The sequence below is a fragment of the Macrobrachium rosenbergii genome, chromosome 48 (genome assembly GCF_040412425.1).
Source record: "Macrobrachium rosenbergii isolate ZJJX-2024 chromosome 48, ASM4041242v1, whole genome shotgun sequence".
Classification (NCBI taxonomy): domain Eukaryota; kingdom Metazoa; phylum Arthropoda; class Malacostraca; order Decapoda; family Palaemonidae; genus Macrobrachium; species Macrobrachium rosenbergii.
In genome coordinates, this window is record NC_089788.1 from 51,143,250 (window position 1) to 51,157,047 (window position 13,798).

A 13,798-nucleotide genomic window follows, 5' to 3' on the forward strand; every position below is an offset into this window, starting at 1 on the left:
ACAAGGTCAAGAGAATGAAGTGAGAGTTGCACAAAGGAAAAAATCTGGTTAGACCTTATTTGTTTGGCTTTAAATATAATTAAAATTTCATTTGGATTGCACATGTGAATGCATTAGGATAACTTTTCAGTTATAATACCCAAATGCAAACTTGAGTTTCATAAATTTGTGCTGTCATTTTAATGTCTCGGATGTCATTTAATTATGAAGTGTATTTAGTTTTTCTAAGGAAACAAATAAGCAACTTCGTCACTATTATCAGTGGTTAAAAGCCTGTAACAGACTTAGAGATGGCCTTAGAGTGTAATGCCCAACAACCGAGCGTAATTTTTATCATTATTTTATACCTCGGGAATCACGTTTGTGAACTGCTATCTATATGTATATATATTATATATAAAAATATAATATATATACATATATATATATATATATATATATATATATATATATATATATATATATGGGAACTGAAAAACATTGATAGTATGTAGTATGACCTAGACATTGCTACCCTTGGAAGTGTCACTATCCGATGTACTGATAAAAACGCCACTAGACAAAGTATCGCTATTAAACGGTTATGGACATATTAATGGGAAGAAAAGCTGCCTAAATGGCATGTGACCCTCTCCTCTTGAAGCCCTAGGAAATCATAATTGTTCACTCCAGTGCAGCGGGGCGTTGGAGAAAGAAATAATAGCCTCTTCGCCACTAAGCAAAGTCTGAAAATCAACAAATTGCCAAGGAATGGGATTCGAACCCATGCCCTGTGATTATGTTTGGGAAGGAGTAGCAGTAGTGCCAGGATAGTACTGGGGACAGGCGACAGAGTGCAAACATATTAGTTTCGGGAGAGTACAAGTAAGACTGAATGTGGCAAGAGAAAAGTTGTCAATGTTAGAGTCTATGATCCAGGAACAGTAAATTGTTTAACTGAAAGACAATCGTTTTTAGAGAGTCTGAATGAAATCTGGCAGGGTTTGAGAACATGGAAGGGTGGTTGTGCTACAGGATTTAAATGAAAAGGTAGGTGACAAAGAAAAAGTTGGTGCTGTTAGTAGGTATGGGGTTTTTGGAGCAAATGAGGAAGGAGTGAGTATTGTGGGTAAGAAAAAATGTTTACTAAATTATGCATTAGTACAGATAAATGGAAGTACAAGTTGATGGACAAAGGGGAAAAAAGCATATAAAGAAGCTGGAGGTATATTTGATCGTTAATCGACTGATGAAAAAAAATTTAAGACATAAGTTTAAGTTGGATAGGATAGGTTGCAACACTGTAAATGTAACTAAAAGAAGTAGATTATAAGTTTGCCATATTCCATGATGCGGCCATACAAACAGCGAGGAGTGGAGTGTTCGTCAGTACAAGGGGGTAGGAGATTGGATTAATAAAATAGTAAGTGATGGAATGAGGAAACGGAAGATTTAGTGGAGGAAAAAGGAAGTTATTTCAGGCGGAATTGTATGAAATTCAATTCATGTACAGGTATACAAGAAAATAGATGGAGATAGTCAAGATAAAAAGACAAGAATAAGAGAGTGGATAAGGCGAGCATGAACTATAGTGAGAATAAGTTGTCCTACACGAAAGCAAACGCAGAGGGATATGTTAATGAAAAATTGGATCTCAAAACAAAATATGCAAATGAAGAGTATTTTGCAGATTAGCTGAATTTGGAAAAAGGACAGTGACGGACAAGACTGACACTCGAGTGGAAATTGTTAAAAAAAAGTTCAAGTGGGGATGAAAGACAGCAATTAAGATGTTGAGAAATGGTACGGCATTGATGTGATTAAAAGTAATATGATGCAGTATACTGGTATAATAATTAATTAACCAAGTTTTTTCAGATATGTCTGGATGAGTGAAAGTTTCTGATATATGCTGTACAGCACAACATATTCAGCATACCAGGGAAAGTAAATGGTAGGTTTTTTTTTATTACGAAGGCAAGACAGATGCCTGAGGGATTGATAAAGGAAGAACAGTGTGAAAAGGTCTGTGACTCTAGTGTTTGTTATGGAACGGTTATGCAAAAAGTGTTCATGTACATAGAAAATTAGTATGATATAGATGCATATCAAAAAAGCTCATTATACAATGAACAGATTCAATATAAAGGGCGATGAGGGTGCTCGATATAGACGATATACCTGTACTTCTGCGGGCAACAGAAAGGTCTTTTTAAGGAAACTTGTGTTAGAATATACAGAGAACAACTAGTTTGGTGTAAAAAGAGCGTTGTGAGACATGGTGTGTTATGTCTAATGGCTGTTTAACAGCTGTATTGATAACTTTTTTATTTTTTAACCTAGTCTGCTTTGTATGAAATCTGCTTAGTAATGCTTCAGAGTAAAGAGAAAGATCTTACTCAATATTGTTTCATTTTAAAGGGAACATTTATTCGTTTTCATATATATATATATATATATATATATATATATATATATATATATATATATATATATATATATATATATATATATATATATAATACATACTGTATATGTGTGTGTGTATCCTATACACACACATATTGATGTAAATATATCCAACAAATATCACTTAATATCGAGTTCACTGTATCTTGAGAATAACTTACACCTAAGGGGAACTTTAACCGATAAGCGCAGTCGGCTGTCCATCAATGTATCTAAACCCAAGAGACAAGCTCGATTCCTAGCTAGGCCAGACGTATACAAACCTTGTTTTATTTTTTTGTACTCTTTCTACTTGAAGGCCCAGCTTCGAAACCTGGCTGGAGATGAAGTACTTATCAATAATAACGACCCTTAAGTATAAGGTATCACCAAGATATTGTGAATTCGGTATTCAAAGATAATTATGGCTGTATTTGTGAGTGAAATTTTATATATATATATATATATATATATATATATATATATATATATACATACATAGATAGACGTACACACAATTATACACACGTTATGTTGCTTCGAGTGACTGTGGAGCGAATAACTTTGCATTTATCTCGGGCAATAATAATACGAAAAAGAAGAAAGCAAATTACAATAGCAATTAATATCGTAATTGAAATGACAATAACAAAGTGGTTCACCTCTAGAAACCGGTTATATAAAATTGCATAATGGCAGGTACATTAATGAGCGGACAATCTACCTGTAAATTTTAAAACATGACAAAAAGACATCTAATAAATGTAATTCTCTCCACAACGCGCACCTAAAGTGAAAGGAAATATTTCGTGAAAACGAGAACACCTTTGCAATATTCAAAGCAATTACCCTTGGAAAATGTAATCCATCAGTGAAACTAAAGACTCCATCATCTTTAATCATGGGATGATGTTGAGATTCAAGGACAATAAAGAATGCACTAAAGACGATAACTCAATCATTATAAACTATATTATGAAACTGACAGGATCTTTCGTGTAATCTTTGATCGCCGTTCTTTATGCAAATGCTCTGCAGACAGACATCACATCTGCAAGGCTAATTAAAGATAACGGGTGAAAGTGAGCGTCAGAATATAGCATTATAACAAATTCTGAGAATTTCCCGCATCTAAAATAAAATGATAAGTAAAATTCTGACAAAAACTTATCTCGTACAATAATATAAATAAATACATTATGTTCCATGTATATAATGCCTGGCATTCTGATAATAATAAATAGAATTTCTCTAAAGATGAAAATAACATACATCATTAAACAAAGCAATTACAGAGACTGGAAGAGTTTTCTCGCTTATCAGAGTTCTTAAACACCACAGTGACCGTAATGTAGGTAATACAAAGCACCGCTTTCCTGTCTAATTATGCTGCCAAGAAGGTCAAATGCGAGATCCCAGATCATGATGTCGCTCTCCAGTTCCCGCAACAAAATTGAGGATTTGCTATTTAATATTAACTTCTCATGTACAATTCCCGTATTTCGCTTACCCATCAATGTACATAAGTGCTGTAAATCCTCTGAAACACTGAGAATACGACTTTCAATAAAAACTTGATGTTACTTTTCTTCCAACAAAATTGTTGAATCTTACAACCTTCCGTCTTTTAATTAGCTGGTCTATCACTTCCCTCTGTGTTTGGCTACACAACCGCCTACCTGCATTGCCACTTGAAATAAAAAGCAAAAAACAAATTCATTGTCTAATTTTTTAAAAATGTAGTTTTCCATGAAATTCTTCCTGCAAAATTCAATTTATACACTCAGCCACAAAACAAAGCAAAAAAAAAATATGATAAATAAAAAACGTGTAGATCAAATATCGATGTTGTCAATCAGCAATATTAAAATTACATTGACAGATAACAGAATTCAATCCAAGCTTAACGGGGAAGTATGTATTTCCTGCCCTTATTATTCTAAGGCTTAGATAACATCCATCAACTTTTTTCTTTTCATCAGTCTAAGTGTCATTTAGGTGAAAATTCCTTAGACGAAATTTACTTCAGAATGAATGTGACGGTAAAATTATCTTTTTTTTTATTTTTTATTAATTTATTTATTGTAATTTTTGCCCGTGGAGCGTGCCCATTGCAAAACACATTAATCTACAAATGCAAAACGCATTCACCTGCGAATGTAAAACGCATTCACTTAAAATTGTAAAACGCATTATTGACAATTTATGTCTCATTAACTTACGACTGCAGCAACATTTGGTTATGAAATTTCCGACAATTAAATCATAACGAAATATAACCCTCAGAAGAGAAAGAAAGTACCAAGAACTAATACAAATGGCAACTGTTTTAAAAGAAAAATAAACGGAAATCTACCCGCCTGAATAATTCTGAGTGTAGCCAACGGAACTTAACAAAAGATCACGAGTTTTTGCCGGATGGGAAGGAAGGGCCAATATACATCAAAATCCTATTATATTACAACTGGAATAAACACTTCGTTGTGGAAGCCCATATTTATTAGCAAACAAAGAAACCTATGAAGTAAAGTCATCTTGTTTTTTTTTTATCCAGGGGACAAAAACTGTCCAACCTTGGTAGCACGGGGATAAATAAACGTGAAGAAAAAGATTTGGGAACTAAACTGCAGGAAGCTAAAGCCGACTCTGCTTGGGAAAAAAGAAAAGTTGACATGATAAAACAGAAATATTTACAGACCAATGAAAAGCAGAAATTCCGATATACAGCGTCATGATAACCACGGGGAGATGCAGAACAAAGCTAAAGAGGCCCACAGGAGTCAAGGTTGACTGCAACCTTAAATAGGAAGATAATTTAGCCCGTAAATAATGATGAGAATTCACGGAAAGGTTGGAGGAAAAATTCATTAAATCGTTAAATAACATGATTCAGCTTAAATGTTAGACGAGGAAGATTCACTGAAACGCTAAAGGCGAGCAACCCCCCACCCCCCCCAAAAAAAAAAAATTATACTTCAAGCAGAAAAACTTCACTGGAACTCTAAAAGGCAGAATTTGCTCAATATCAGAGCACGTAATATTCTACTTGAGAAGCAAATATAATCACTCTATTCTTTAAGATCTTTGGAGCCTATTTTGCAATCGAAGGTTATTCATCAAAGTAGAATTAATACCAGTCATGAAAACGATGTGAGTTTGCTAGCAAGAAATGCCAAGAGCGTAGCACGTAGATATTATATATTTTTTTAAAAAATTTATAATGAGAATATAAGTTTCTTGGGTGTTATATTTTCCTTTTCTTCTCTTAGGCTACATGAAAATCCCAACCTATAAGGGAAGGCACAAAGCTGTATTCACATTTATATTCTGATCGCATTTTTCAGTCATATTTTGCCATACTATACTACCAACTACGTATTACTTAGCACGCAGTTAATTCGAAGAGTTTTTACTGTGTGTATGTGTGTGTGTGTGTGTGTGTGTGTGTGTGTGAGAAAGATTCAGTATCCTACAAGTTCCTGGAAGTTTTGTTTCAGCTGTGACCAAAATTTGGAATGACCTTCCTAATCATGCAGTTGAATCGGTGAACTTCAAAAGTTAAAACTCAGTACGAAAGCCTTTTTGCTGAGTAGGCTCACATGAGTTTCGGTTCAGAGACAATTGCTTTTATCTCATTTGTTTTCCTTTTTACTTCTTTTCATAGTTTATTCTTTCTTTTGGTATTTCTCTTCCGTAACGCCTTGCACCCCCAGTGGGATCCTCGAGTTTTTATAATAATAATAATAGGCTTTTCTTATTGGAAATATATTTCTAAAAGAATGTCTATACGCTACTCTAAGCTGTTAATCCATAATGTAGGTATCACCACAAACGACTACTCTTTAAGTATATCTTAGTATTACCAGACCACTGAGCTGATTAACAACTCTCCTAGGGCTGGCCCGAAGGATTAGACTTATTTTACGTGGCTAAGAACCAATTAGTTACCTAGCAACGGGACATACAGCTTATTGTGGAATCCGAACCACATTATAACGAGAAATGAATTTCTATCACCAGAAATAAATTTCTCTAATTCTTCATTGGCCGGTCGGAGAATCGAACGCGGGCCCAACAGAGTGCTAGCCGAGAACGATATCAACCCATCCAATGAGGAACTTTAAAATGTCATTAATGCATAAAAATGCTTTAAAAAAACTCAAGATACTCTCAGGAATTACCCAATTTTAATCATATCCACTAAATAAAGTCAATATTACAAAAAGATGAGGGATGCCGGAGTTATCCAGATATCGTGGTACATTACTTTGTAATAATTCCAAGAACAGTAACTGATCCTTTTCTTCTTATACAAAATGTTTACGTTCGCTTCATCGCCAAAATCCTAGTTTAATTTTTGGCGGTCCTCGTCTTGGCCTCACTTGATCTATTAGGAGAGTTCAAAATAAATCGACACAATCCTTTGAAAGGAGGTTTTCATTTCAAAGCATCGCCGTTGGAAATTTGCCTTACACTATTGTCTCTTCGAAGTATATCAGGAAGACATGAAGCTTCATCAGCACAGTACTCACCCTGCTTTCTCTCTCTTTAAAAGAAAGCTCGGAGGGGAAGAAGTGTTAACTCAGGCGCCATTTTGTTCCGGTCTATACCAGCATAAACAACAAACGGTCTCTCTCTCTCTCTCTCTCTCTCTCTCTCTCTCTCTATCTGGCGTCTGAATCACGTAAGATCATCCGCATGTGAACCTTTGGATTTCACGTTTCACACCACTAATCGCAAGCCACATTCTTTTACCAAGGGGACTCGAGTTTCATTCAAATTTAAGCTGAAATATCTATAGCATGGTAAGACAAAGGCATTCACTACTACTTACCAGTAGTGGAAACATAAGCAGTCGCAGCAAAGTAGTTGTAGTCTACTAATATAACAATATTTCCAAAAGCTACTCTTCTTCATGATCAAGACCATAACGACAATACAGAAATGCTAAATGCTAAATCTGTTACAGGAATATGTTGGTAAAAGCAAAGATGCCTTTGAAAAAAGAATGATCTAACATGAGATTCGGGTGTCTCAACGAGACTTTCGGTATATAAAAAATGTACAAATCATAACAGTTGAGAGTAATGAATTTGTGGCATCATAAGGCCAGTTTTAAGAGAAATTACCTCAAAATAAGTGCTAAGTCTATTACAACCAAAGATAAACTGAGCATAAGGTGAATGTTTGCTCCAGTATTGTTTTTGGATCTCAAACAGACATGGTTATTCAACATATCCTTTGCAACTGCAAAAAAAGAAAACAAATTCACGAAAGCTCCTAAAAAAAATCACCGAATACCTTTTGTCACTTCGGCGACGATGATCTTTGATTAAAGCCGCTACTTTGATAAGCCATTCAATAATCAATTTTGAAACATTATCAAAAATTTATGAGAAAAAGAAATGTAAGAGTCTTGTACAATGACAAAAGTCTTACAAAACGACCAAAATCGTACAAGTTTTACAGAACAACACAAATGGCACCAGAACAACAAAACTCTTGCTGAATGATTGAAGTCTGACAAATAACAAATCTTACAAAATGACAATAACTGCACTTGGTGACAAAACGTACAGGCTAAACTTAATTTCAACCTGAAAAAATGCTAATACTCAGGAAAGATAGATAAGTAAAATAAATTACAATAAAAAGCTGATTAAAAGGAAACTACCATTGACTTGATGTGATTAATACCACAACAACTAGTAAAGATGGTTTTCGGGCCTTACTCAGACGCCTTACCATTTGCTGTTGGCGCCTGCGGTTTGTTGCGAGTGCTAGCAACGTATTTCTTTTAGTGTCTCCTCAAGCTACCGTGTGCAACAGAAGACTCGTGTAATTTAGTAATTCAGAGACGTAGAAATCCTACTCTACTAATTTGATTATGACATACTGTCGTATGGGAACTAGCAACAGCATCTATATATATATATATATATATATATATATATATATATATATATATATATATATATATATATATATATATATATATATATATATACATATATATTCATATATATATACATATATATAATATACATATACGTAATATAATATATATATATATATATATATATATATATATATATATATATATATATATATACATACATACATATATATATATATATATATATATATATATATATATAAATATATATATAAAACATGAGAGAGAGAGAGAGAGAGAGAGAGAGAGAGAGAGAGAGAGAGAGAGAGAGAGAGAGAAGAGAAAGCAACTTATAACTCATAGCCAATTATAGCTAACTTACTTGGTAAATTACTGCATTGACGACCATGGCATATATGAAAACCAATTTATATTAGTAAGGATACCAATAAACCACTTGGTAAATTCCACTGATGGGAAAATTTTAGTCACTGCTCATATTAGCTGTATACCAACAAAATGCTGTGAGAGAGAGAGAGAGAGAGAGAGAGAGAGAGAGAGAGAGAGAGAGAGAGAGAGAGAGAGAGAGAGAGAAAGAGAGATTATCAGAAAAAGAAAGGCACTGCATGTCCTAATTTTCTTAAATTCTCGCTTTCTCCAGATGTTTGAGGTAGAAATGAAACGCTGCCAATCACAAGGAGGTAGAAATGAAATGCTGCCAATCACAAGGAACAATTACGTTGCAAGCCAAGCTTCAAAAGCGCCACAAAACAGTAAGGCAATTATATGCATCCGTATACAACAACAGAAGGTAGAAAATTGAGGTAACAGGACAAACTGCGACAATAGTATATATTTCACATTTTGCTTTCACTCCGGCGTTTTTGTTTGCATCATCGCAGTCAGCATCCAAAACCCCGTAAAGCTATAAGCAAATTTTAATTCATTTGTTGGAATATTTCAAAAGAAAATTTTAATGACTATCAGAGTAAATGAGATGCTTTATTTGTTGAATTTCCAAACACTCACATTTATTTTTCTTACTTATCTGATTAAAAAAAACTCACTGCGTTTGTAAAATTTAATCTCTTTTCTTTTGGATTTATCTGTTAGTCTATTTCCCGTTCCCATGCATGTCTTCGAAAACTGACTTTCTACTCTGTTGATGCTTCCTCTACAAGTTAGTCTTGAAGCTTGTTCCCTGAGAACGTTTGCACATCCCGATGGATAATAATAATAATAATAATAATAATAATAATAATGGTGATGATGATGCAGAGAAGTTCATTGACATAATGGATAAGTTATGATTTCCCACCACAAACAGTTATTAGACGCCTTCCTTTTCAATGGGCTTCAAGCACAAGCTTCATTGAATCTCCTATTTCCACTTACTTATTTCGCAAATCAATATTCTTGTCTAGTTTATAGTAATCAATAGTTTTTACGTAATCCCCCTGAAAAACCGACAGACAGAGAGAGGGAAACAAAAACGGTTCTTTTGAGAAAGTAAAATTAAATATCGTTTATTATTCAAAAATATAACCTTTTACATGTTTCGAATTCTTTAAATTAAGGGTCAAAGAGTAAAATTACAAAATAAATATCCGGCCCTCTTATCAGCAGACGAAAGAAGAATCTGCATAATTACAATGCCTTATTTTGTTGCTGTTACTTCCATTTGCAATTATAAACCACCCCACCTTATTATTATTATTATTATTATTATTATTATTATTATTATTATTATTACCTTAAGTGTTTTTAATATAAAAACTTAAACTTGGTAATAAAATAACAAAGGTTAAAAGCCATTCGTGTATATATGTATGTATATATATATATATATATATATATATATATATATATATATATATATATATATATATATATATATATATATATATAGATACAGATATACAATGTTCGTAACCACCTCCAATCATTTTAAAAGAATTTAAAATTATTTGATCTGCCCATAAGGGTGATGAGTTGATGGTTGTTACAGTCTTTTTTTTATAAAAACAAATGTACCTACTCTAAATATTCAATCTTCGTCCAGCCAACTGTTTGCAGCCTAATTGCCAGCTTGTTGACATTCCACGTTGGCTATAGGTATCTTTGATATGTTTATTTTCTCCCTTTCTGTTGTACTCACATTTTAGCTCTTGCCTTAGTGGGTGTTTCTTTCAAGTTTTCCGTTTGTTTTTTATCTATGGAATTTGCAAAATTCTTTTAAAATTTTCTGGTTTATAAGTGGCTTTTTACATATTTATAGTCTATGTAACATTTTCCAGCCTTGAAAATTCATCATGTGATGTGAAACGTAGGCAAAATAAACCTGTTACTTGTGACACGCCTTTAACGTCATCCTGATATATATATATATATATATATATATATATATATATATATATATATATATATATATATATATATATATATATATATATATATATATATATTATATTATATATATATATATATATATATATATATATATATATATATACATACCTATACACACATTATATATGTAATATATATACATATATATGTATATATATAGATATATAGATATATATATATATATATATATATATATATATATATATATATATATATATATATATATATATACATATACCGTTTACGCTTTGAAGCGTATTCATAAACCTCAGAAGTAAGCATCTGTGGATTATTTACCTTTAATCATCAGATGAAGTGCCAGTGACTTCCTCTAACAGCTGTTCCTGAAAATGGAAAAGATGTCTTGTTGATTACTAATTTATCATACTGTAAATGGTAACGTACAATAGTGATAAACATCATCTCTAACGAGTCTCGTTATAAACATGGCAATTACAAACTAGTAGCGAACTTAGGTGCATCAGACTCATAGAATTTGCGCAAAATACGTACAGCTCTGTGAAAATATTAATCGCCTGATAAAACTTCCGGAATATCTTCAACTGCTCTTGAATTCTACTTTGGATATCCGTTGATATTCGTGGAACTTGTCAGTCGCTGTAAGTAGATCTGTTCTTAAAAACTGTACCACACACACACAAAATTTGCATATGCAAAAAACTGCTCGATTCCACATCATTCAAGCAATTGGTATGCATGCATGAAATTCTTCCTTTACGTTAATCCTCATAATAAAAATAATCAAATCCAATAACTCATAAAAATGCAATAAGCAACCATTAAACAAGAACTCACTCATGGGGGAAAATCGCATGCGATCATAAAAGCCAGACCTAGGACTTAGTCTTCTGATGCAAAAATAATAGCGAGTTTTTAAGTCATAAAAATTGGCAAAATGCTTATAAAGAGTAAAGAGAAAAATCTACAAGAATTATGACGTTCAAAAAGTCGGTTCTAATTCTGTGTCCACTTTTTCAACATTTGATAATAATATAAAAGCACCAACACCGAGTTGCAGTAACAGTTTATCACTGATGAAAACCTCTCAGTCTAATAACCATTTAATCAAGGCTATACATATAAACAACTCGTGATCTCCTAAAATTAATTAACTAAAAAATATAGTAATGAAGATTTCTTACATTATTATGAGGAAAACGAGATATATTCAAAGAATGCAACCAGATACCCAAAATTAATTCAGCTGTTTCTGTAAGAAAAAACACGTCTCGAAATTCCTCAGTAATAGAACATATCACTAAATTCTGCTTATAAAAGTACAATTTTTACCTGAATATACAAACGAAAAAACAGGCTACTACCATATCACATTCTACATTTTAAAAATTGGTGAAGTTTATTTCAACTTCTATGGTAACCGATAAATTAATTACAATTAGAAAACTAACACTCTTACATATTTACAACAGAATACCAAGAAAACCGTGTGCATGCCCTGCGATATGCACATTAATCTTTGTATTTCTTTATCCTCTCAACGCCGACACATACATACATACATTCATGCATACATACAAGCATACACACGAAATAGGTTGTCAGTTCGTTCAGTAACTGGTTATTTTCTAGAAAAATAATTAAGGAGAAATTTAGATTATTATTAATTGTATATCATCCCATAAAAAATTATGATACTATAAGAGAGAGTAGAGACCCAAGTCAACCTTACTTAAGTTCTAACCAAAATAACTTTATACTGCACGCTTACAAACTATTTGTCTATGTTTGTACATCCGGGAGACTGCCGAGGGCAGAGAAAGTTTGCTGTAAGTACATTTGCAAATGTATTCAGTGTGCTTACTTCTTTCATACGGTCTATCGCATAAAGAAAATATCTAAACTCGGATTCGTCTAAAAATCTGCTTAACTCTTCTTTGGCTCATACTCAACCAATCAACAAAATTTCAGTGAAGTCCAGACATAAACTGATGATATACTTGGTGGACTGACAAACAGACTAAGAGATAAACAAAGAGACACAGGTGATAACATAACAAGGTCTAACTCCGTTGATGGAGGTAATTGCTAAAGTTATCGCGTGAGTCAGCACTGAAGACTCGAAAGGGACAATGTGGTTGGCGAAAGCAGGTTACTTTAAGCCCCAGAGCCAGCGGGGAGACATTTGCGAGATTTTCAGAAGCGCGACCTTCAGACAGTCCAGCCCAATTCCAGCCAGACGTTTCCCTCCAGGGACCCCGCCAGGAGTTGTGGTAGCTGGATGAGGGTGGGGGCAGGGCGTAGGAGATACACTTCCCTCTCCCCAGCAAATCTAGACACCGGTGCGCAGGCGTCCTCCATTCCCCCAAGCTTTGCCGGTCACTATACGGCATACTTAATTACCAGGGCAGACTAACGTACAAAACTTCCATGTTTTCTACTTAAGTATGAAGATGAACTACCATCCCTCACTGCGAATTAAGTAGCCAGCGTAAGTTTCATGGATCTCCAAGAAATTCACGTAAACCTTTTTAATCAAAATATTTCACGCCACCCGCCTTTCTACACCGTCTGTTAAAAACAAAAATCACTACGCACATCGACTCCTGAAAACTGCGAAATAAAAGCAAACCACAGAAATGTCAATTGCAAAAGGACTACCCTTCTGAGCCATCAAGGTCATCTGTATGATGAAGTATCTGACAGAATTATATAGAAAATACGATTATTAATAAAATAAATAAAACTATGAGGAAGATCTGACTCACAGCTTGTTTCGGGAATACCATTCACATGGACCTCCTAATAACGGTCTAGACGTATAATAATGTTACCTGTGCTCTCCACTGATATCCAGTAACGGAACAAAAACTTTCGGTAAAGGCTGCAGTTTTGCTACTGGTAAAGTTACCTTTTTTTCACAATTGTCACTAGAACACAAAGTCTCCCAAGGAATTTCATTACACAGAACATGGTTATGAGGTCTTGCTTCCCAAACAATAAAATATTATCGCCACTTTCTCTCACTTACAAAAGCGTAGCATCTCTCAGGAAATTCGTGAAACATTATTGTACTTGTAGCGCACT

General features: G+C 33.6%; 1 protein-coding gene across 1 annotated transcript in view; it reads right to left on the minus strand.

Annotated features, from left to right (window-relative positions):
* Positions 1 to 13,798, minus strand: part of LOC136831376 (uncharacterized) — a 1,849,518-nt gene that overhangs the window by 1,531,883 nt on the left and 303,837 nt on the right. Inside the window, exon 2 of the mRNA XM_067091727.1 lies at positions 11,030 to 11,076. The gene's annotated coding sequence lies outside the window, so the exon portion shown is untranslated. The remainder of the gene's footprint in view (positions 1 to 11,029; positions 11,077 to 13,798) is intronic.